Source organism: Haemaphysalis longicornis, unplaced genomic scaffold, assembly GCF_048455015.1.
Source record: "Haemaphysalis longicornis isolate Haplotype H1 unplaced genomic scaffold, Haemaphysalis longicornis Haplotype H1 scaffold_1, whole genome shotgun sequence".
NCBI classification, from domain to species: domain Eukaryota; kingdom Metazoa; phylum Arthropoda; class Arachnida; order Ixodida; family Ixodidae; genus Haemaphysalis; species Haemaphysalis longicornis.
Window position 1 is genome coordinate 32,119,499 of NW_027526203.1, and position 26,078 is coordinate 32,145,576.

Genomic DNA, 26,078 nt, shown 5'->3' on the forward strand with positions numbered 1-26,078 from the left:
TTCCTCCAGACGTGGTTGCCCCCACAGCCGCTGCTGGCTCAGCGAGCGGTGCGGAGGCGGGTTGGGCTGCCTGAGGCAACCCAGGGGGGGGCGGGGGCGGGACCAAGTCCGTCTCGCGGTACTGGGTCCCCGCAGAAACCAGACTCCGCTCCGCCCGTCGGCGAGCTGTGTCGGCGTACCTTCCCCGAGGGAAAGAGGCGAACCTCTTCCGCGCCTCTGGGAAAGTGATGTTTTCTGTTACCTTGATGTTGATTATCTTTTTTTCTCTCTGGAACATTTCACACGTGCGGGAGTACGCAGCATGAGGTCCATGAGAGTTGCTGCACATTAATTGTTCAGCCTGGCAGTTATCTGTCTCATGATCTTGCGATGAACATTTCGCACACGTTGTTTTTCCACGACAGGAGGTGGTGCCATGCCCGAACCGTTGGCACTTGAAACAGCGCCGCGCGTTCGGGATGTACGGCCGGACAGAACAATGAATGAAACCTGCTTTGATGGATTCGGGGAGTGAGAAACGGTCAAATGTTAAGATTATATGCTTTGTCATGATTTGCTTATCATCTCGCCGCATGGTGATGCGCCTCACTGCCGTCACGCCCTCGCCTTTCAGACCTTCGAGCAGATCGGCTTCTGTCTCATTTATCAGATCTGGCTCAGAGATCACACCCTGAGAGCTATTGAGGCTACGGTGGGGTGTGACTCTGATGTCCAGATCTGCCATGCGATTCTCGGTAAGGAGGCTTGTGGCTTGCTGGTGAGTGTTCACCTCGACCAGGACTTCGCCGGTTCTCAGTTTCTTGGCTTTGAAAGACTTGCCCAGGATGCCTTCAAGGAATTTGGTGATAAGGAACACTGACTGGGAGGAGATAGGATTCGACTTGTTAAGAGATTCAACAATCAGGAATCGCGGATAGTTATCTGGCTTTTGGGGTGCAATTGTTGGCAAGGGTGGGAATGTAGATTCGGTGCGGCCCCTTTTCGGGGGCCGATCACGTTTGGAGGAGGTTTTGGAAAATGCCATGTGATACATTGGAAAGCAGGGAGACGGGGGTACTTTCTCCTTTGACCTTACCCTGGTAGTCAAAGAGGTCCCGGAGCTCCCTGCCTGGTAGACAGGCAGGGAGCCCATCGGCCGGAGCTTGACCAAGGCTCCGACGGCCACCGTTTACGGCTTCTACCCTTCACCTTTAAACACCTCGCCACGGTTAGACACGGTTTATGTTGGGAGCTCGGGGTCCGCGGTTTCGCTGCTCACCGTCACCATGAATACTCAAGGTGCCCCGTGCGGGGAATGCGTCGTGCTGAGACGACTACCATCGCCTCTTGTTTTAATAGCTGAGCTGTGTAAGCTTGAGCCTTGTCCGTGAGGATCGTTAGCAGAAACCATCATCATCGGTGTCGTGGAGAGGTGGAAAACGCTAGGCCAAGGAATGGAATCCCGCGAACCGAACCAGGGACTTTTACGCCGTGGAACCCGCAACCTAACCACTGGGTCACCTCAAAAGCCCGAGTCGAATGGGGTTAGCAGCGGCGGCGAACAATATTATGTGCAGGCAATTTGCTAAAAAAAAGTTGTGTTGGCACATGGTGCGCTACACGCACAAAGAAAACAAAGCCAGATAGGAATTTACACAAGTATTACTGCCAACTGGGTTAATTTTGAAGCGGAAAAAATAAATATACCTAACAACAAATTTAGGCGCCCATAGCGTGCAAAAGCCATTTTATCTCGCCTTCCGAGACCACGTCATGACGAGACGGGACGGCAAATGCGCACATGGGTTTGGGAGGCTGGAAAGAACTAATGAAAGAACGCGAAAAACCGATTAGTAATCCCGAAATTAAGCACTACAGTAAACAATTAACAGACCGCGACCCCACGGAACAAGTAAAAAAAATGGTTGCGGCTTAGCTCAGCTAACCTTGGATTTGCAAAGCAAAAGCTTGACTTTGTCTGGTTGAGTCTTGCTTTCGCTTGGTTAACCTTTGATGTAGCTGTATTGCCGAACGCGGCTCAAAGCTGTTCGATCCCGTGCAACGTTCGCAGAAGGAGGCCGGGCGGACGCGGCGGTCGCGCCGTTCCTCTTCGCCGGGCGCGAGACGACCCAGCGGCGCGTGCGTGGGAGGCTCCGCGTTGGTCTACTGCCGATCAGCTCATCGGCCACCGTGGTGGCTTCGGCCGCCGCGGTGGCTCTCGCCGCCCATTTTGCTTCGCAGAACGTCTGAAAACGCGGCCTCGTGCGCAGCGCCGACAGCGGTACCGGCGAGTCACGCGGTGCGCTTCGAAGGGTGTGTCACCGGGGGTGTGTCTCCGATCAGAAGGTTAACTTGCACATCCTCCGCGCAACCGCTGGACGAAAGTAGTAAAGCGGTGCTTTAAAAACCAGGGAAAAAGCGTTTTCCGTGATCGGAATCAAACCCGGGCGCCTCGCGTTATGAAATCGGCGTCTATCCGTAGGCGCTGTCATCGCATCCGTAGCACACAGTATTTCCTTTAAATTCGTAGTCCGCGCGTTCACTTTGGACTTCGGCTGAGTTGAAGTGAACTTTGGCTTCGGACTTTGGCAGCTGGTATTTTGTACTTGAGGAGGGCGGATTATGTACTTTGATTTCACTCAATTTGCATGGAGAAAATCTCGCTTTTGTGACCATCTTTCTCTTAAGAGAGGAGAACTCCTAAAAGAAGCCAGTTAAAGCTATTGAAGACCACCAGCTCCGCTGCTACCTCAGTCTTCGCATCTCAATTGTAAAGCGGTGCTTTGCGTACAGAGAATTATAAAGTTCAGCATATTTGAATTGTCGCGGTGCAAAGACCTAACGTTCCAAGGGCGAAATAATAATTTCAATCAATCAACCAATCAATCAATCAATCAATCAATCAATCAATCAATCAATCAATCAATCAATCAATCAATCAATCAATCAATCAATCAATCAATCATCAATCAATCAATCAATCAATCAACAAATCAATCAATCAAGTAATAAATCAATTTGCAAAGTAACGCAATGACTGTGCTGGTTCGTTTTTCGTGAAAAAAGGTTTTTCTTGTATTTTTTAGAGCGAAGTCTACACCACGGTCGTAGAACTCGTGCGTCAACACGACGAGGATCATTCTCCCAAGGCCGTGAATCTGACGTCGCGGGAGTTCTCGATGGTCCGCCTTCAAGCCCTTCTCACCCTCCTAAAGCCTCTGGCCGACGCAACAGATAGACTATAAGGCGATGGCGTCACGGCCGCTGAGCTTCACCTCACTTGCGTATAGCACTTGCTACACGCAAGTCAAGCAATGTTCCACTGCTGAGTGAGCACACGAGATTCAATTAGAAATTTTCACCACCTTTCCCTGCAAATTGGTGCTTACGGCTGTAAAACATTTCAGTAGCATCTTTTTATAAAGTATGCAGCCGTAACGAAAATATGGTTTAACATGGCCCCGAATATTACGAAAATGATTTTAAAATTAACGTTGCTTTTAGCGGCTCACAGCTTTAAGGAAAAGCGAAAAAGCTTAGGAATGGCTGTTGGTTGTCTTATTCATGACGTCTCTGTCATTGACATCAACGTAATTTTTCAGGGTTCGGCGTAGAAAAAAGCTTGCGCGCCATAGCCATTTTACGTATCCCCTCCCAGGTGTGTGGCCTTCGGCAGCGGTTGATGCGGTGTTGTTGCCATGGGTATCACTGATATGTCAAAAACCATAGCTGGTTCAGTCGGGGACAAATAATAAAAGTCCAAGCCAACCCCCTCGCTGAAGAAACGTCGTGGTCGGCCATGGCTTGCAGACGTAAAAGCTACCGTTCCCAGCGTGAGAGTGCCTAGACCGCAGCGGTGCCTTGCTATTACTTTCTGACGGAATGGCGACGTCACGAAAAAATGAGAGGGAAGCGGGATAGAGAAATGCCGGCTTTATTTACTTATTTCTGGGCAAATAACGCTTACTTGCTCGTCGAACAAAATCCGAAATAAAGTTGAGAGCATGACGGAATCCCGTCTGGCCGGGAGGGCGCATTCCAAACAAAAAAGACACGCCGACCATTCCCAACAAAAACGTACTGACGTTTGGGCTTCTAGCACGTAAATCTTGTCTGCTGTGCTGGAGGCCGGAACGTGAGAACGTTTTTGTTCAGACTGCTTGGCGTCTCTTTTTTGTTTGTGAAATTTAAGATAGCGACGACATGTATAATCTTTCTGTTAAAACAAAATTTCAGTCATCCTTTCGTGTCCCTTAAAATTCTTTATAATTTTTGACTACTGGAAAGAGAAATTTAGCATGCATTGTATCGTAAGTACATATTCGGTTGCAGTGACTACTTTCATCGCTGCTTTATAGTATGTATATCATTCAACAGATATCTTATGTTTAGGTTCCCTCGTCTTAAAAAGACGCTGCTAAAGGAACTGAACGAGCGCTTTTAATAAATTCTTCGAGAAGACCTGTTCATTGCAGCCAGCATCCTCAATCCCCGACAAAAGCTTCGTGTCTTCCAACCAACAGTTGCACCAGGGCTAAAAAAGCCAACACCGGAGCAAGCTGTGGAAGCCATCGAAAGGCTGTTGGAGGAACGGGAAGAGGTACTACTGGTTTTTTTTTTTGATATCCTTGTAATTTAAAAGCGGCGGTTTGGGTAAATCGCCACGCGGTGTATGCACTTCAAGGTCCGGAATACAAAACATTAGTAGCGGTTTGCCCGTGAGATCACGCACAATCAGCATCCTAATATTGGCAGCAACATAATCCAGATTTTCGCATTTGTTCTAAGGTCTCTCTCGCTACTTGTTGTATTCAAATGTGGAAAGAACTAAATTTTAAAAATATTGTTTTTAAAATCGAAACAAAATGTCGTTTTCGCGTTCTACGCAGAATAGATAGGTGACGCGAATAAGTGAACTGAAGTTGACTACATTTAGAAACAAGCGGTTTTATTTACTATAAAGACCATATTTCTGCCCTCCCAGCTCCCAGTCGTTGATTGTGGCTATCGAAGTATTTTTGGAATCTTAGGCGCCAGAGAGGTGAAATTTTGGAGAATCTATGTCTATCAATTGTTGCTGTTGATGCGAGACGTTAGTGATAGTGCTATATCCATACAAAAGGAAATCAAATGTAATCTCGCCATCATAAGGATAAGTGTACTGAACTGTCCTGCTTTATGAATTATAATCTCTTATCGAGAAAAAACTCGGGAAACCCCTCTTGCCATGGAAATAGGAGAGATAGAAGTAACTTTTACTCAGAGGAAACAAGTTTCCTTGGATACGAAACAAAACTCGCTTGGCAGACATCTTAGCTAAAGTCGAAACAAAAAAAAGAGAGGAGCTAGACCGGAAATACGGTGCAAAGAACTCGTAAGTTGCAACTGGTGAACTAAAAGGATAACGGGGCCGATGGAAAACAGATAACTCAATGGAGAAACTTTGCAGAAACTTCGGGGCAAGGACCGGATTTCGAAAGCGCTGGACAGCAGTGGTTGGAAGTAATGAAAATGCTGTTTGTACTACACTCTTAGTCAATTCCTGGTTATACGATCCGCATGCAGGCGGGCCGCCGCGTCAATTTAAAGCCGCTTATAAAGCGGCAGTTCAGGCGGCCTCGAGCACAAGCGGCCCGCAAAACACGCGGCCCACCGAACACGCGGCCCGGCGTTTAAGCGGCCATATTGAGGGCCGCCTAACTAGAGGGCCACCTAAATCCCGGGCCATGTGTTCGGCGGGCCGCTAGCCGTAATTTTTCTACCGTAGCCGTAATTTTCTATTAGCCCGTTAGGCTAATATATTCCCGCTTACGAGCGGCCCCCAAATCATACGGCCCCTCAAATAAGCGGCCTTGTTGCTTTTCATCAAAAAAAAGAAAAACAATCAATGCACTCAGCCAGGATCGGTTCTATCCGTTTTTTTTTCGTTCGCATTGACAGGCCAACGCCAGCACCCCGTGGTGAATGCTCTAATATACGCTACGTTATACAAGACACACAAAGTATTCATAACCACATTCACGTAACCCTACGGGGAATCGAACCTGGGTCTACTACAACACATCAAGGGGCGATGAAGAGGCAGACATCATAACCACTGCGCCACAACCCACCGGCTGCTGGGTAGTGCAAGCGTGGGCTTATAAGTATTCTGCATGCTGTTGCGCGTCAAGCATGAGTCTTAAATAACACATTCGGCGGCGGGTGGCTTTCTTTAGACCACCGTTTTTGAATCGCTCTGCCAAAGAGGCATAATACTATATGGTTTGCGGGAATTTAAGTACACTGGTACGAGCGGAAACCTTTTGTCATGCTGTGTGCCCGTTCCAACAGTATGATGCGCCATGCGGGGATTTATTCAATCGATGCAAACGGAATTGATAACAGGTATTCTGCCTGGTTACCGAAAGTATTCTTGGCCATTGGTGGAAAGTGTCCCATATGACAATGCTTGCAAATAACTAACACGTAAGGCGCACTGTTGTACTGCAAATAAGAGCTGTCTCGTCACGAGTGGCAATTATACCAAGCATGAAATGGTGTACTAAATTTTTTCTGCTCGTCGTAGATCTTCTGATGGTGCGGTTACATGCTTTGACCTTTGTTTTTGTAATAGGGGTGCGGTAGTAAAATACGCAGCTGGTAATGTAATGAAGCAATATTAAATCACCCACTCTACCTAACATTGTGTCGCGACGCCTGCAGAATTGCTGCGTCGACGCCCAGGTAAAGAGCCGTTGGGAGGCCAGATACTGCGTTTTCTTTTATGGATCGTGAGCACACAACAAATATCTTAGCGTTTTCTCGCGCAGGCCAGATAAGCGCCCGGCCGTGTAACTTGTAACGTCCTGCATTTCCAGACAAATGCTGGTTTCGCGGAAGTTTCACCTTTATTCATTATAATATCGTAAATGAAGATCATTGGTCAAACAAAATTTTGAGAAACTAAAAATTAGGAAAAATATAAAACAATGACGAAAAATGGCGACCTGTAAAACGATTTGCATTTCCACAATAATGCAGATTTAGCTGAAATTACGCTTTTAATCGTTATCATAGCGTAGATGGAGATAATTGGTCGAACAGAATTATGAAAAACTAAAGAACAAGGACAGTAAAAAATACGGAAATGCTGAGCCTTGTTACGCCCTTCATTTACAAAAAATGCAGATTTGGCGCAAGTAAGTGATTGATAGGGTAAATGGAGATAATTGGACGGACCGGGCTTTGAAAAACCAATAAAATTGGCTCTAACAGACTTACACTCAAGAGAAGCGGCATAAAAATGCGGCGCATTAGCAGACAATTCTCGGAATCCGTGCAATTTTTTTAAGTGGCCTCGTTTCATTCGCGCTTCCGTTATTAACGAGTTATATTATTGTACGCCGAAGCGCAAGGTCGCGGTTCAGCATTTTCAATACTTTCAAGGCAGTTCACCAAAACCATAGCACTTGGGGATGAACGCACCCTAGAGCATCGAAAGTTTAAGCCGTATAAAACAATGCCACAAATAAATGGGTTGCAATGGATGCAATTTCCCTAAATCATTTTTAATTTGTGCCCTTCTGGAACATCTTCATGACCTGTTTTTATGCAATGAGGTTTTACCTTCATAATCTCAGTATATTGCAACCTGATTTATCAGGCCTCAATGCGCATACCACGAAAAAAAACTCCCTTTATTTATAATGCCATGTTACAAGCAAAGCTGTAAAGCAAGTATCTGTATACCTAAAACCTATCCGGATCTTGAACTGATAGTTTATATGCATACAAGCTTGGGACACGAACAGAGAACTGAGTTGGGTAGGTAAATGTTAAGTATTTTGTCATTCTCGAATTCATGAGCATGCACAAGTGTGAGATGAAAATTACAAAATGACACCATGTCGAAGTAGCGATGTTTTCTTTTTATTTGATATCCAAAATACAAATATGAACACAAACGACTTATACTGAAATAACAAATACAAATATTAGCAGATTGCCCTTATGGAACACACAAATGAAAATATTTTTGTGCAAGAGCAAATAATGGCCTGTCAAGATAAAATTATTGTTTTTATTTATAGAATTTTCAGCAGCTTGCTGTTTACAAAACAGGGAGGAAACTCGTCTTTTTTCAGGCTACTGACTGTATAACGCTCAACGTTTGGCCTAAAGCTGACGGGTATCTCATGTCCTTCATGCAATATAATACCAAACAAATAAAAAGTACATTCTCTGGGCTTAAATTATGGTCCAGGTACACCACTTCTGATGATGTAGATGGCCTTTGTAGAATCGCCCCAAGCAATCTTTGGGCCGGGAGCTGCTGCTTCTGGAATTTCGCACCACTGGCAAAAACGTTGAGTCACGGGTAGCAATTTGTTGTGTTGGCACTGCGTGAAGAAACGGCAGGTGATAAGTGACCAGGTACAAAAGGGTGGCGTTATTTATCGGTGGTAAAACAGTATAGCCTGAAGGGGCACAGCAGAAGTATTACCAACGCGTTAGCAGATATGCGAAAGTATAAATCAGGTAAGTGCATCGCTGTAGTTTAGGCAATTATTTCTTTCTTACTGCTTGTAGATTCAAACGCACTCCAAAAGGACGTTTTCTTCATATACATAGGAAGGCCGAGCGCTTTTTCAGTGAAAAGGCGTGCGAGAAAACGTTGCCATAATTTTATATGACGGAGACACGTCAATTACACGTCGAAAAGAAAGTCTGTTCGCTGTTACATACGGAGGGTAATGTGCCCTAGTTTATTTTTATGAAACAATTGGCACCAATAGTATGGCGCAAAACATTTTATTAAAGATGGAAGAAAATTGCTAGCAATATCTTTTGATACAGCATAGGTAAACTGCGCGCACCGAGCAACAGCCAGCTCATCTGTAACAACATTAGAAGCCACAACTTCGAGCGACCTCCACGCCGGCGACGCGCCGCGTGTGCGCTGCCAATGCTATCATGTTTCTGCAAACCGCGAGTTGACACTCCAGACAGACGACAGCTGTGGCGAACACAACAAGATCGGTGCTGGTGTTACTCATACATGTTGCTTCATGTGAAAACTTTACCACTTAAACGCACCGTAATGAACTTTACAAATCGCCGCAGAAGCCAGACTACTCAACGCGCCAGAAAAGTCACGAGCCGAAACGATGACGCGAAAACCTAGTTATATAAAAACGTTACATAACTTTTTGCTACGCCTACCGAAAATGGCAAGCAGTGGCCATGGAATATTGAAAAATACAAAATTCAAACTGGGTTTTATGTGCCTTGACCTGGACAATGAAATGCATGAAAAAATGCAATTTCTTTACGACACCACGGTACCCTTTACGGCAATGGAAGTGCATCACCTGTGCAAGCGTTTTCATTTTTCGCCTGGATCCCAAAACGGCCGTCGCACAGGGAAACCAAATCATCTCTATAAAGCCCTTCAAATTTACCGTACAGCCCCGGGTATCGGAGAACGGTTTTGGCGCGGGCTTCTTACGACGACGAAGAAGGCATAATTTCATGGCCTTTACTAATTGTCTGCAAACACCTATTTTTTACAGTCTGCGCCCCCCACCCCTCGGAAAAAAAAAACAAGAAGTCCAGGGATCTATCCTTTCGTGTTCAACCGGGCTATGGCCGCAATACACACACGAGCTGGCTTGAAATGTCGTCGCTGTTCGGCTTGCGTGACCGGTGGCCCTAATATTCCCATCGCATTTGCAGTTGTTTCCACTGTTGCACGAACCTCGAAGCACACATTCGATGTCAGCGGAAGCGAACGTGGTCAAGGAAACGCTCGGAACTAAGTATGAACTACACAGAGCAGGAGTCAAAGCGCGGGACCCCAACTTGCTCCGCGGTCAAATTCCTCGCACGTGCGCGATAGAGACAAATCACCGTACGACAACTCGCCGCGCGCGAACTTTTTTCCACTCCTACTGCGCATGTGCGCGCGAGACATTTTTGAAGGTTTTTCGGCTTTCGCCGCGTCGTCGGGCGCGCGTCGTCGGCCACCGCAAAAGAAGCTCGTGGGCGATTGTGTGAGGAGGAATACGCGCATGCGCCGCAAGCCACACATATCGCTCGGAGCTTCACGATTGCCCCCCTTTTTTATTTTATTTCTGGCGTCAGGCTGTCTGCTAGTTTATAGCCGTGACACTGGCCGTTGGTGCAGCATATAAGCGTGATGCAACCACCTGAGGTTTTGTCACAGAAAAGAAACCTGTCAGGGCCTCTTATATCACGGTATTGAGACTGCCCACCGCATACAACTAGGACGCCATCCGGGACGCGACTAAGAGTGTACAGGCGACCTAAATAGGCCGGCGATGATGACAAATCTACATGCACTAATGGTGACCCGCACGCGTTTTTTGCCGTGCCAGATTAAAAATATCAGCGCCTTGGTTGCTTTCTAGTAGTATTGCACTCTTCTCCCTTAACAAACACGTTCGCTCACATTGTCAACTTCTAGCGTGGAAATAAATGACACCAATTAGTTTCGGTCTCAATTTTTCACAATCAGCAATTACGCATAAATGTATGCCACTTCATCTCAGTTATCAATGTAATGTTGGGATGTTTTTCCACGGGTTGGATATGTACAGCGATTTGCAATACTCCCAAAATGAAAAGTCCATCTAGAGGACTTCGTAAGCGTACGCGCGATCAACTACATTTTTAGTTACTAATAGCAAAGAATTTTGTCTAACTAGTCTATTGTGACGTAGGATTTCTGCAGTGCCTTCCTAAAAAACTTCGGAATGGCTGAATGGTTTAGGAATACCCAAGATCTTTTCGAGCGCACGTAAAAATATATTTTGGCAACTGTGAGATGCGTTTCCGTTTGCCTTTTTATCAGCCGTCCACTGCAGTATTCTTTAAAAGGGTGCACTGTGGTGGCTTACGCGTTGCGCTCCTCCTACGTACACGAGGCGTCGAATGCGACTCCGACCACCGAGAGCTTTGTTTATACCTAGGCAAAGCACAAAATGTTCCCTGCGTATAATACTACCTTCTGCACAGCACTTAAGACTGGACTAAACGCATTCGTATCCCTCCGGTACGGCGTGCTTTTTTTATCATTTAAACAGAACTATGGTGGTCGCATTTATTGACAACTTCCCTAAAAAAGCGCAAATATACCTTCGCTTTTTTCTGCTCACAAGAAAACTTGCCTCGCCAGTTTCCATTTGAACAGTTCTCTTTGTACACTCTATATGTTTGATCGGCACAGCTGTATGCGTTCGAAGCGAAAACGAATTTTTTAAATTGTTGCATTGCAGACTGACTACATTAGAGCATGCCTTTGCGCTGATCTCCTTCAGGACCGCCCCCTTGCTTCAACTAGCCATGCGTCCCACCGACCAGGAACCTCTGGAAGTTCCACACAAGGAGAAGGCTCATGCAGCCGTGAATTATATGGTGTCGAGGACCCATACGCCTTGTTGGATTACTTCAGCCCGCCTGGAGACTGTGGGCAAGACTCCGAACTTGAAAGCTACCTAAAGGCATCTCTGAGTACTGAGGACTGTTTGTCCTATTGGAAAAAAAACGAACGCACGGCTGGCACAGCTCGCGGCCGTTTGTTTTGGCGTACCAGCGTCATCTGGATCTGTGGAGAGACTGTTTTCTACGTCGGGAGCGGTTCAGTGAGCAAGGAGGGCATCATTGTTGCCACAAACAGTAGAAAAACTCCTCCTTGTGGCTGAGCACATTAGACGTAAGGAGAGCTCATTTTAGTTGCCGAGAAAAATTCCAGACTCGTTGTTTGTTGGGGCACTTGTGTTAGTTTTTATCAGCATTTGCTAGGTGGGATGAGCTCTCGTAGCTCGGAAAAGCACCACGCTATCGTTGTAAGCAATTAGCGCCACCGTACCCAGCTGTTAACTTCCAGCATGCACGCGTGTGCATGTGCGAGTGCGAGTGGGTGTGCGTGCGTGTACGCGTGCTTTTTCGTGTGTGTCGCGTCAGTCATTTGTTCTTTCATTGTGTTGGACATGCAGTCGTTGGAGAACTGCAGAGCCCGAGTTAATTATTTTCCTTTACATTGTTATCATGTGCTAATTTTGGTATTTTGCGTTGATTTCTTATTGTAATAAAATCAGTTCGAGCGCACACACAAACTGCTCTTCCTTATTGTTCTGAAGTGTCTTCCTTCTGTCGCAATGTCTGTTTATGTTTTGGTGGCTCTGTTGCCTCTCTATCTCCTACACTCTAGCAAGGAGTTAATGTCTCACATGTAATTGGCCAATTCTGGATTCGCGTGCACGTTGGTACACTGTGGGAAAAAAATTACGGACACGAAACGCGGCCGCAAGGCTTATTCATTAACAAATGTGAAATCCGCCTTTCTGATAAACTCTTATGCCCCCTGTTGCCTATGGTCGTCCACAATTTTCACAACACCATATGTGTCGAAGGATTTGCTTGTTTGTTGGGACACGGACAAATGGAGGAAGTAAGTTACTAGTAGAAAGTTTTAGAATCTGGTGATTTAGGCTCGAGAGCTTGGCATGGCTTTTGTTTTCACCCCATGCCATCCTGCCTCGATGATTCAGCAAGTAGACACCAATATTTTTATTACTATATACCGCATTGATGGACATCTCTGGACAAACCTTCGCATGTATATAGCACAACTGCTTTACCGGTTGGCAAGGAATTTTGGTCAAACCCGACCCAACAATTAAAGAAATATATCTTTTGCTATATCCTCATAACTACAACCAGAAAGCATTTTTTAAGTTTGTCCCACGTGATTCCCTTCAACGAGACCTTTAATTTGATACCTTACACACCCTAGCAGGATCATATGAAATTCATACCAGCCCAACTAACCATGACTCTCATGACTGTAACCAGGACGCATTATTTGAATGTCCGACGGGATTCCCCTAACTGAAACCTTCAATTGACACCCCACATGCTTTAGCGGCTTCAACTTGAATTTAAGCCCAATCTATGACTCATCATGACTATCTCATGATTAGAACCACGAAGCCTTTTTTTATTTGTACCACGTGATTCTCCTCGTCAAGACCGTAAATTTGATACCCTACACGCTTTAGCGGGGTAACTTCAAATTTTAACCCAATATAAGACTCGCCATGGCTATAACCAGGAAGCATTTTTGTATATCTCCCACGTGATTCCCCTCATAAAGACCATTAATTTGATACCCGTCACATCCAAGCGGAATCAATTTGAATGTTAACCCAATCAATGACTAGCCATGACTATCTCATGATATAGCCATACCGCATTTTTGTCCCACGTGATTTCCCTCATCGGAACCTTCAATTTGATGCCCCGCACACCCAGTCATTCCTAGCAGTCATTCAGGCATTACAGAACCAGGGGGTAGATGAGCATTATGTAAGAATACTAGAGGATATCTACAATGGGTCTAAAGCTACGATCATCCTCCATAGGGAGAGCAGCAAAATACCTATAAGAAAGGGTGTCAGACAAGGAGACACAATCTCTCCAATGCTCTTCACAGCATGTTTACAAGAAGTATTCAGAACGTTGGATTGGGAACAGGTGGGAGTAAGGGTTCATGGAGAATACCTCAGTAACCTCAGATTTGCTGATGACGTTGCCTTGCTAAGTAACTCGGGGGGCGAATTGCAAAGCATGCTTTCTGCACTGGGCGAACAGAGTAGAACCGTGGGACTGAAAATTAATATGCAGAAAACTAAAGTAATGATCAATAACCTCGGGGCAGCACAGCGGTTTCACATAGGTGGCGAGGCAGTGGAAGTGGTAAGCGAATATATCTACTTAGGCCAAGTTGTGACCCCAGATCCAAACCATGAGGCAGAGATAATTAGAAGGATCAGAATGGGGTGGGGTGCATATGGCAGACATTCTCAGATAATGAATAGCAGCCTACCATTGTCGCTGAAGAAGAAAGTGTATGACAGCTGCATCTTACCGGTACTCACCTACGGGGCAGAAACTTGGAGGCTCACTAAGAGGGTTCAACTTAAATTGAGAACGACTCAGCGGGCAATGGAGCGGAAAATGATAGGTGTAACATTAAGGGACAGGAAGAGAGCGGAGTGGGTCAGGGAGCAAACTGGTGTTAAAGACGTATTAGTAGAAATTAAGAAGAAGAAATGGACGTGGGCAGGACATGTAATGCGAAGGCAAGATAACCGCTGGTCATTAAGGGTAACAGAGTGGTTCCCTAGAGAAGGCAAGCGTTGCAGGGGGCGGCAGAAAGTTAGATGGGCGGATGAGATAAAGAAGTTTGCGGGGATAAATTGGTCACAGTTGGCACAGGACCGAGGTAATTGGAGAATAATGGGAGAGGCCTTTGCCCTGCAGTGGGCGTAGATAGGCTGGTGATGATGATGATGATGATGACACCCAGTGGCGTCGTTATGAATTTTAACCTAATTTATAACCCACCTTGACTATGTCATGATAATAATCAGGAAGCACGTGATTACCCTCATCGAGACCTTTAATTTGATACGCCACACGCCCTAGCGTCATGAACTTGAATTTTAACCGAATCTATTAACCACGACTACGTCATAATATAACCATAACGCATTTTTTTCCCGAATAATTCCCAATATCGAGACCTTCAATTTGATTCCCCACATGCCATCGCAGCGTCATTTTGGATTTTAACCCAATCTATGACTCATTATGACTGCCTCATGACTACAATCAGGGAGCTTTTTTTATTTACCCCGCGTGATTCCGTTAGTCGGGACCTTTAATTTGATACCTTACACGCCTTAGCGTCATCAGTTTGACTTCTCACCCAATCTAATGCGGTCATTATTCTGTCTAAAGGGGCGTTGCCCAGTCACTATAGATAATTAATTTGAAACAGCAGAAGGGACAGCCTCCACCCGCTTTTCTCCCCGGCTCTCACCTCTTCCGTTGTGACCCCTAGTATATCAAGCAGTTAACAGTAGCAGGCGAACAACCAGCAAGCAAGCGGCGCCCTGTGCTTTCCCACCACCCTTTCCTACCCTCTTAGTGGATCCATGAGGAGGAAAAGTTAAGACAACCCATTTTTATGACGTCACCAGTCAATTATCACTCACGCGCCCAGCCGCGAAAACTTGGTATACAGCAAGTGCTTAGGGTCAAGAAAATTCAACAAGACACTAAAAAAAAAAAAATCAGACACCCCCTCCCTCTCAACCGATCATGCGGATCGCGAGTGCTGCCGTACCTGCAGGTAACCTGAAGTCTGAGCTCACAGCGACGCATGAAACTTAAAGGGGCCCTGAAAAGCGTTTTGAGCACACTAAATGAAGTAGCGCAATCGTTAGATTGGGTCGTCAACATCATCTGTGCCAAGTATTACTCTTTTACGCGCAGCGGAAAGCTCACACTTTTGTTGCAAAGTTTGTCATTTTTTTCTCACCCTTTAATTCGTGTTTTTGGACGCCGCCATCTTCACATGTCTACATCATCGATTCCCAGATGTTCGTCATGAGCTAGACATCCTGCTATTGGGCGGCTTTTTCACGCACTTCCGGCAACGAGATGAGCCGTCTGCTCAGCGGCGGCTCGCCGGCTGCTCTGCCAGCGGAGTGCCGGAGTGCTTCGACATTTTACAACAAACGAAACAAGTGTGAACAAACGCTTAACCGTTTGTATTGAATGCAACACGGCCATAACACGACATGGATATTCTCTTACTTGAGTACGTTCCATAAAGAAAGCGTTGAAGCCCCGTGGCACTTCTTTCTTGCAATCGCAGAGAATTCCCGGGTTTGACGCATACATTTTATTCAACTTCCAAACAATCCAGAGATGTGTTTCGAACGAACACAACGTCACAACATTCGTTCCAAGTCCGAACCGCGAATGACAGACGATGGGTTGCCTCCTCCTGCCCCTCGTAAATTCGGCACTCACCTCGCGCGCGGTTTGCGGGGACGAACAGCAAGTCACTTAACTCTGGCGCACAAGCCGAGATGGCTTTTAGCCACGCACACTGCACATACCCCATGCGAGGTTGAGTCGTACGCCGCTCGAGAAAGATAATCCAGACCATGGGAAGCACTATCCACCCGCAGAAGCACAACGTCGCATTTCATCGCGAAACAAAGGCGTCCACAACACACACATCATCGCCTCCTGTAATGCCAAACGCATCTCGCACTTCCAAATGGGAGTGCGTAGTATGCCTGCAGTGCCCATATACCGCGAGGTGGGGCCCCAAGCTGAACCGGGATCACGCAACCGTAACTGACTTCTAGAGCGGTTTGTGCCTTGTTGCCAGGGCAACCGATGTTTGATATTGTCAAAGAAATGGTGCTCGCTCCAGCGCTAGAAAGCTCAGAGGCCGGAGCATGTTTTGCCAACGTTGCCGCTCTCCACCACGCGTCGCCCCAAGCTGAACTGGCGTTTTGTGCACGGGTTCTGTATCAGTTTAAAATGTCTTTTTCACATGCCGCCGGCAGGAATTACCACCGCCACAAAATAAGACCCGGCACCAGGGGGGCACATCTGATACGGCGCTTTTTGGATAAACAGTGCGCTGTGCATCCCAGGGAGCGAGCGCAGGATCCTCCCCGTGCGGCTGCGAGTTCGCCGCCGATAAAAAGTCGCGTGCCGCCTATAGCAAAGTTCTGCAGCAACGTACACCGCGAAAGGGCGAGGCCAGGCCGCCGCACACATGGGGCCAGATTTTTCGTTCGCTTGAGCCGGGTGCGGGATTCACGGTGTCAACAAATCTTGCCCGTAGCAGACGGCTGTGTGAGCAGCGCAATAGTGGAAGTACGTCACCGCGGAGGAGCGCAGCATCATGGGAGGGAAGGCTCGCTCGCCGTAAACAGCGGAGGGTAAGTTGAAAGGAGGAGGAAACGCGGCGCGACGATAATGCGCGGTTTTTGATTTACGATTTCTCAGCTAATACTCATCGCTTCAACAAAATTCTTGCGGGAGGAGATTGCTAATACATTGCTTTATTTGGTTATATGTACATCAACGCATCGGCGGAAGGTATTTCAGGACCCCTTTAACAGCCAACCATAGCTGCCTGCTAGGCCACTCATATGTACTGAAACTCAAAATGGACTCAAAACTCATATGTGCTCAGAACTCAAAATGTACTCAAAACTCAATATGTACTCAAACTCAAAATGTACTCAAACTCAAAATCGACTCAGAACTCAAAATGGACTCAAACTCAAAACGTACTCAAAACTCAAAATGTACTCAAACTCAAAATGGACTCAGAACTCAAAATGGACTCAAACTCAAAATGTACTCAGAACTCAAAATGAACTCAAACTCAAAATGTACTCAGAACTCAAAATGTACTCAAACTCAAAATGGACTCAAACTCAAAATGTACTCAGAACTCAAAATGTACTCAAACTCAAAATGGACTCAAAACTCAAAATGGACTCAAACTCAAAATGTACTCAGAACTCAAAATATACTGAAACTCAAAATGGACTCAAACTCAAAATGTACTCAGAACTCACTGGGTCTCAGTCATACTCAAACTTAATCGTACTCAAACTCAGTCGGCCTCGCTCGGCTCAAACTCGCTCAAACTCAAACTCACCATGCCACACTAGCCTCGCGCTCACTCAAACTCAAACTCACGCGTGAGTTTGAGTCCAAATGAGTCTGAGTGAGTGGACTCATGACTGAGTTCGCCGACCTCTGCTTCTCACATGATGCTTTGTGTTTAATGAAAGTGTTGGTGTAGTGTGCTGAGCTGGACACGTGTTCGAAGTGTTGTGCAAGCGTGTTGGCCTGGTCTTCGAGTGTGTCCCCTGTTGTGCTAACCAGGGGCAGGCTGTTTGTCTGTTGTCCTTTTAGCTTGCGTATTGGTGTCCAGACTTTGTGAGTGTCGGTGTATGAGTTGATGGAAGTGAGGAAGGCGCGCCAACTCTCTTTTTTCGCCTCACGACGCACACGCTTCCCAAGAGCCTTTGCTCGTTTAAAGGAAATGAGATTATCTGGCGTGGGGTACCGGCGAAGGACACCCCACGCCTTGTTCTGGGCCTCCCGCGCCCGCCTAAGTCCTCGTTCCACCAGGGCCTCCTTAAAGGGACACTGAAGTGAATTTGTCAAGCTCCCGTTTTTGCTTGCACTGCGTAGACTGGCTCAAATTAGCACACTTTTCATCGTTTATCCGGTTGACAAATCGGTAATTATTTTACAAAGCGCGAAAGAAGAAAAACTACCATGTGCGGTTTGCGGCGGCCGCACCAACTAAGGCTGTGACGTTGGGAGGAGGGGCGCCGTGATTGGACGATGCCCAAGGTTAGCAATCAAACAAGTTTCGGTTTCGGTTCTGTAAAACATAACCAATGGCTTTGTTGGATGGGCATTCTCAATATCTCAGTAATCATCGTACCGCGCTTCTGCCATGTTGTCGGCTGTAAAATGCACAAGATAAGCCTCCCAGGACGGCTTGTAGTCGTAGCATTCACTAGCCGAGACCTACGCAGTGCATGAACGCCCTCCGCGTACCCGCAGACGCCCAAATGTCATGCGCTTTTCCCCCATATTTGGAGCTTGCCTCCCTCATGCCTGTATCGTAAAAAGCGTGTTCGCACCAGGCCAAGGGTCTGTTCATTCTGGCCTGTGCCCACTGCCTGCAAGCAGTCGGTGCTTATGGCAACAGCACGCCAACGAGAACTCGCTAGCGCGCCAGTGCCAGCCTGCGCGCGTTTTGTGAACTAGTTCGTGTAGCCATGAACGTTGCGGCCCAAAAAAAGGTGAACTCAATATAGAAAACATCGGCGGAAAACAAAAAAGTTAACTTACAAAAAAAAAGCACGTACCCGCGGGGATTCGAACTCGTGACTTGCAAAACATTTGCGGTGAATTCCTAGCGCCCCAGACTGCTAGGTCACGAAGCGGGTCGCGAAAGCCTTGCTAATATAGGGTATATATTGTACAACCGGTTTACACTTTTATTTAGTTTTGGCATTTCAAGCCGCTTAGGTGACTATTTGTTGTACTGCGATCGTGCATTAAGCGTCGCCCGAGTTTCCACAGTAGCTCACGTCTAGCAATTGCATTTCGTAGACGGAAAAGCGTTCGCAGATGCGTAGTCGTGCTGCTGACCGCTGTGCTTGTTCGCCCAGCGCAAAAAGTGCTTCCCGCGCGCTAGTTTTACGCTGTACGGTAAAAATATCAGTTGATTTTATTTGCTTAGTACCTATATTGACTTCGCTGACTCTTCTCCCGCCTTCAAGAGGCCTTATATTTTCCTACTGGCGTACCAGTCAGCGAAGCGTCGCATGTGCAGCGCTTGTGTGAAGCGACCTTGACTTGGAGCTAGATACAGTGTACAAACAAACCAAGTAAAGAAAGGCACATTCTTCCATTCACAAACGTGTCCTGGCTTCGTTTCAACTAAGCGAACGAATTGCGACCAAGCAATTTTTTTTAACCTCCTTGATTGCGACGACCCGCCGGCGGCCGGCGGACGAAACGCTGGGCCGACTGACTCTGTCGGCCGGGGAGCCGTACAGTAGCGCAGCCGTGGCGCAGCCAATTGCCAGCTCATCCCCTCCTGACGTCACACGAAAACGCCACAGAAAATGGGCGAGCGTAAAGAGAGGAGGACAGCGTTTTCGAATTAGTTTTTCTACTGAATAAAATCGCGTGAACGCGCCTAGAGTGGTCGAAACATGGCCTGGGGACTCCGGACTACAATTTGCGCTAGTAATCCCGCAATGTTTACATATCACTTCAGTGTCCCTTTAAGGTGCGGGACGCACTGGAGGCCTGGGGCATGGACTTTTCGGCGGCGTCGAGTATGTGTGCCGCGACGAGTTGGGCTGCTTCCTCCACGTGTAGGTGTTTTATGGTTGTGTGGTGTAGTTTAGATGTTTCTGTGAATGTACTCCAGTTTGCTTTTGATTCGTTAAACCTGTTATGGGAAGATGGACTGCTCGGGCCTATACCCATATACGTTAATGAAGTGGGGAAATGGTCACTACCATATGGGTCTGTGCCCGCACCCCACTCAAGACATGGAAAGAGAACTGCGGAACCAATCGCCAAGTCAAGATGAAAGTATGTATTGTGTCCTAAGTTATGGTATGTAGGCTGTTTTTCGTTGAAGAGGCATGCTCCGGAGGATGTAAGAAACTTCTCAATCAGGCGACCTCAGGCATCCGTTCTGGAGGAGCCCCAAAGAGAGTTGTGCGCATTAAGGTCGCCTGTTAGTATGTATGGTTCGGGCAGCTGGTCGACCAGCGCCTCGAAATCAGAGCTCGAAAGTGCATGATCAGGAGGAATATAGATGGAGCATACCGTTATCAACCTATTAAATATTATCGTACGGATCGCTACAGCCTCGAGGACAGTGTTTAAAGGGAGAGGGTGGCATGCTAATGATTTCCGGGCGATAATGGCCACACCTACTGAACAGTGGGTGCAGCCAACCCTGTCCTTTCTGAATATCATGTACCTATTTAAGAAATTTGTTTGTTTAGAATTGAGGTGGGTTTCCTGCAGACACACGATACTTGGCTGACTGGCATGCAGAATCTCATACACATCGTCAAGATTTTTAAGAAGGCCTCTGCAGTTCCATTGAATGATGTTTTCTATTTAAATTTAAGAATGACTGGAGTGTGTGTGTTCGTGTGTGTTCATGTGTCGTCTTTCGGGGCTGTTACTCTTGGATTAGGCTTTTTAGGCCTTTCTACTGGCTTGGCCGTCGGAGGCCGCTCCTTGCGCTGCGTTGCAGGCAGGAACGGCCCGACATCCATTCCGTCGTCGGATGTCCGAGGGGGCCCGACGGACCGGGCCCCCCGGACTTGGCCCCCCTTCGGGAGCCCTTCGTTTGAGCCGCCACCGCAGACGGCGTTATGGACGCCAAAAGTGGCACGGGCGGTGCGGTGGCGGTGGGAGCCGATGCGGGGCCCGTGGTGTCCATCACCTCGGTACCCTCCAACGCACTGCAGGACGGGGAGACAGAGGCGGGAGCGGCACCCGTCCCGACAGAAGTGGTTTGCGCCACAACCGCTGCTGCCTCAGCAAGCGGCGTGGTGCCGGGTTGGGCTGCGTGCGGCAACCCAGCGGGGGGCGGGACCAGGTCAGACTCGCTGAACTGGGTCCCTGTGGACACCAGACGCCGCTCCGCCCCCCGGCGAGCCGCGTCAGCGTACCTCCCCAGAGGGAAAGAGGCGAACCTCTTTCTCGCCTCTGGAAAGGTGATGTTCTCGGTTACCTTAATGTTTATGATCTTTTTTTCAAGTTGGAATTTTTCGCACTTGCGGGAGTATGCCGCATGCGGCCCCCCGCAGTTTACACAAGTGAGGTTTTCGGATTGGCAGTTGTCACTAGGATGATCGTGCGCCGCGCATTTGGCACACGTCGTTCGGCCACGGCAAGAGTTCGTACCGTGCCCGAACCGCTGTCACTTAAAACAGCACCGCGGGTTCGGGATGTACGGACGTATTCAGCACCGGATAAAACCTGCATATATATGTTGTGGGAGAACTGCGCGGTCAAAGGTCAAGATGATGTGCTTGGTGGGAATCTCCTTGTCGTCTCTACGGATGGTGATGCGTCTCACGGCAGTGACGCCCTGATCCTTCAAGCCGGCAAGGAAATCCGCATCGGTTTCGTTCAGGAGATCTGGCTCTGATATCACACCCTGCGAGCTGTTGAGGCTCCGATGGGGTGTGACCCTGATGTCTAGATCAGCCAGTCTAGTCTGAGCTAGAAGCTTTGTGGAATGCTGCTTGTCATTTACCTCGATGAGGAGTTCACCAGTTCTTTGTTTTTTGGCCTGATATGATTTTCCTATTATGTCTTCAAGATACTTGGCGATCAAGAAGACTGACTGAGATGCAAGAGGGTGGGTTGGATTCAGGGACTCCATGACAAGAAATCGAGAGTAATGATCTGGTTCAGGAAATGTCAAAGATGGCAATGGGGGAATCGATACTTCGGTGCGGCCGCTTTTAGGGGGCCGATCACCGTTGGGGGGGGGGTTTAGACAATACCATAAAGCATAGTATAAAAGCAGGGAGACGGGGGTACTTTCTCATTTGACCTTACCCTGGTAGTCAAAGAGGTCACGGAGCTCCCTGCCTGGTAGACAGGCAGGGAGCCCATCGGCCGGAGCTTGACCAAGGCTCCGACGGCCGCCGTTTACGGCTTCTACTCTTCACCTTTAAACACCTCGCACGGTTGGACACGGCTTATGTTGGGAGCTCGGGGTCCACGGTGTCGCTGCTCACCGTTGTATCGCTAGCGCGATCGAACGACGCATGACGCAGGGGTGCGATGGGAAGAAGGCCGCATCTTTATTGTAGCAGTGTTTATATACCGAGCGAGACAGGAAAGGGTGCGTACCCTCGCCGCACTATCGTATCAAAGGGGGCGGGTTTGACACGAGGCGCATGCTGCGCAAGATATGATACATCCTCCTTGGTGTATAAAACAACTGACACGGGAACACAATTGAAAGGCTCACAAAATGTTAAGCACTCATTCACGGCATTTGAACAAAGTTTTCGTTGTAAGCCAGCCGTCTCGGCGCGTTGCGTTGTCGCTGCGATCTTCTTGGAACTTGTGTAGCTGTTGTGCCCGGGATCGGGGCCGCGGGCATGTACCCCGGCAACGCTACTGGAACCTCATGCGCCGTAGCAGACGGTGCTTCGTCCTCGCCGCTTTCGGTAAGGTCTGGGCTGAAGTCCTCGCTGGTTAGCAGCAAATGTCGACGATTCCGTCGCAGCTGCCGCCCTTCTGTCGTGACGTCGTAGGACCTTGGATGCCCGGAAGGCCTCACGACTTTAGCTTTCTTCGCCCATGCTCCTTTGGAACGCAGACGAACCGTGGCCCCTGTTTGGAGCGGCGCCAGCAGTCTTCCAGGGCGGTTGGTCTGGGAGCGCTTCACGATGGAGTGTTCTGGTCCGGTCTCCATGTCCGGCAGGGTGTTGCGCAGTCTTCTGCCTTGCAATATCTCCGCTGGGGCCATGCCGCACTCCAGTGGCGTTGTCCTGTAAGCAAGAAGACCGAGCCAGAAATCTTGCTTTGCTTCATGCGTTTTTTTTCAGGATTCTCTTAATAACCTGGACGCCTTTCTCAGCCAAAGCATTCGATTGCGGATATCCTGGACTGGATGTGATGTGTCTGAAGTCGTATGCCCTTGAAAAGGACCTGAACTCGTGACACGAAAATTGCGGGCCATTATCTGACAGGACTTCCATGGGAATGCCGTACCTAGAAAATATGGCGCTGGTTGCCTGAATGACACAGCTCGCCGATGTGTCACGCAACTGCTCCACTTCCGGAAAATTTGACAGCGCGTCGTATACACTGAGGTACGACCGTCCACCGTACTCGAAGATATCAATGCCAACTTTTTGCCACGGCATCTCGGGCACCGGGCGCATCATTAAAGGTTCTTGCGGCTGAGTATACGCGTACTTCTTGCACACTGCACATTTCTGCACGAATGCATCAATGTCGGCGTTAATGCCAGGCCAAAATACAAGTCGCCTTGCCCTTTCTTTGCATTTGTTGATGCCCATGTGTCCTTGGTGAATTCTTTCTAAAGTGTCTTTCCTCAAACTCTTGGGAATTACCACTTTACATCCTTTCAAGAGGACACCTTTCACCTGCGTCAGCTCTGTAGAGAATGGCCTCAACTGTCCCCCTATGCGTAGCCCGTGTTCCAAACTGTGCAGCACCGCTTTAAGATACGAGTCCCGACTCGTTTCTGCTGCTAGTTGTTTCCATGTGTCATCACTGACAAGAGATGAAACGACACTTACGGCGTGCACTTCTACATCATCGCTCCCGACTTCACTGGCATAACTTGAGGTGGGCGCCCGTGACAGCATGTCAGCCAGTAGAAGCTGCTTTCCTGGAACGAATCGCATTTCTGTGTCATAGCGCATCAATCGCAGGAAAAATCGTTGCAGGCGGGGCGGCATATCACCAATGGGTTTCTGGGCGATAGCGAGCAAAGGGTGATGGTCGGTCTCCATGATAACCTTTCGGCCATACACGAAGTGGTGAAAGCGTTCGCAGCCGTAAACGCAAGCCATCGCTTCCTTCTCAATTTGCGAATAACGCTGCTCTGCTTCAGTTAGCACACGGGAGGCATAGGCGACCGGGTTCCATGTGTCATTGTTGCACTGAAGCAGCGGCGCTCCGATACCGTTCTGCGATGCATCGCACGATACTTTCGTGGCTTTCGTGGCGTCGAACACTGAAAGTACGGGCTGCCTGCTGAGGTCAGCGCAAAGTTGCTCCCACTCGAGCGCGTGGTTTGCACTCCATTCAAACATTGTATCTCGCTTCAGCAGGCTTCGCAAGAGAGTTGTCCTTTCGGCTAGTGATGGGAGGTATTTGCCGAAATAATTGGCGACTCCTAGCATTCTTTGAACCGCCGATTTGTCCTCCGGCGCAGGCGTCTGGAGCATACATTTTATCAAGGAGGGGCTCGGCCTGATGCCGTCCTTGCTGATGACGTCACCGAGATACTCTATCTCCTGTACGCCGATTGTGCATTTGGCCGGGTTAAACGTTAAGCCAGCTTGTTCGGCTGCTCGTAGTGCCGACCTCAGGCGGGCGTCATGCTCTTGCCGAGTTGTGCACAGATAAGAACATCATCAACGTACACCCGGACACCCGGAAGGCCATCAAAAATTTCTGTTAAGGTTTTCTTAAAAACCTCAGATGCCGATGATATACCAAACGGTAATCGCAAAAAACGGTACCGGCCGAAGGGCGTGGAGAACGTGCAGATTTTAGAAGTTTCTTCATCGAGTGGTATTTGATGGAACCCTGAATTTGTATCTAGTCGAGAGAACAGCGTCGCGCCAGACAACTCAGCTTCTATGTCCTCACGCCTAGGCATCTCGTTGTGTTCTCGTTTCAGGCATTGATTTATTTTTCTAGGGTCTATGCAAATGCGCAGCTTCCCGTCTTTTTTTCCGGGCAATTACAAGTGGACTCACCCAGTCCGTTGGTTCGTCGACTTTTGTGATGATGTGGCCCCCGTTCCATGCGCTCGAGTTCTTTGAGGGGCTTCTGGAGAGTCAGGGGTACGCGCCGAGTTGGTTGGACCACCGGCACCGTTCCCTTGTTGAGGACCATCTTGTAGACGCGTTTGACACAACCCGTACCAGTGAACAAGTGGCGAAAATCATCGACGATTTCTTCAGAGCTTGTACGAGAGACGGCGTGTACGTGCGGGATCAATCCAAGTTGCTCGCTCGCCTTCAAGCCTAAGATGGCCTGACCCTTGTGTACCACGAAGAAGTCGAGTGCAGCGGTGTGGTCATCCAGCGTCACCTCCATTCGCGTCATCCCGGCATGTTTGATTACACCGCCGCCGTATGAGCGAAGCACAGCGCAGCTGGGCTTCAGTGCTGGCTTTGGATGCATCTTGCTGAACACTCCGAAGGGCAGTAAATTTGCCTGTGATCCTGTGTCAATCTTCAGCGTGACTTGGATGCTTTGTACTTGCGCCTGAACTACCCAATCACGTTGACTTGTCACTCTTCTTACAGACAAATCGAGCACTTCAAAGTCGTCTTCATGCCTTCCCACCTCGTCAACTTGCGATGCGTTTCTGCAACATATGGCGAAGTGGTTTTTTTGTTGGCATCTTCGGCATGTCCGTCCGTATGCAGGGCAGTTTCCTATAGCGTGCGTGCGTGCGCACTTCTGGCATCTGCGTTTGCTTTGTCGATTTTCACCTTGGCTCTGCTTCGAATTCCGCACAGCGTTTACTTGATTTTGCTGGCTGTCCCATACGCCTCCGTGAGCCGCTGTTGCCTCCGCTGCCTTGCAAACTTGCTCTGCCTTATCTAGGGTCAAATTGTTGTCACTGAGCAGCTTTTCCTGGGTTTTATCATCGCCTATTCCAAAAACGAGCTGATCCCGGATCATGTAATCCGTTAGCGCGCCAAAGTTGCACTCACGAGCTTGCTTTTTCAAGTCTCGCAGGAAGTGTTCCAGGGGCTCACCTGGGCCTTGCCTCATATTCCGAAAGACGTAACGCTCGTGTACTTCGCTGTACTGGGTGGCGCAGTATTCCCCGAACTTCTCCACAACCGTTGCGTAGTCCTCTCTGCTCTCGCTGTCGGCGAACGTGAAGGTGCTGAAAACTTCGAGCGCTT

At 48.2% G+C, this 26,078-nt stretch overlaps 1 pseudogene; it reads left to right on the forward strand.

Moving 5' to 3' along the window:
- The first annotated feature begins 22,198 nt into the window (after window positions 1–22,198).
- LOC144163500 (uncharacterized) lies at window positions 22,199–23,726 on the forward strand (annotated as a pseudogene).
- Window positions 23,727–26,078: the final 2,352 nt, after the last annotated feature.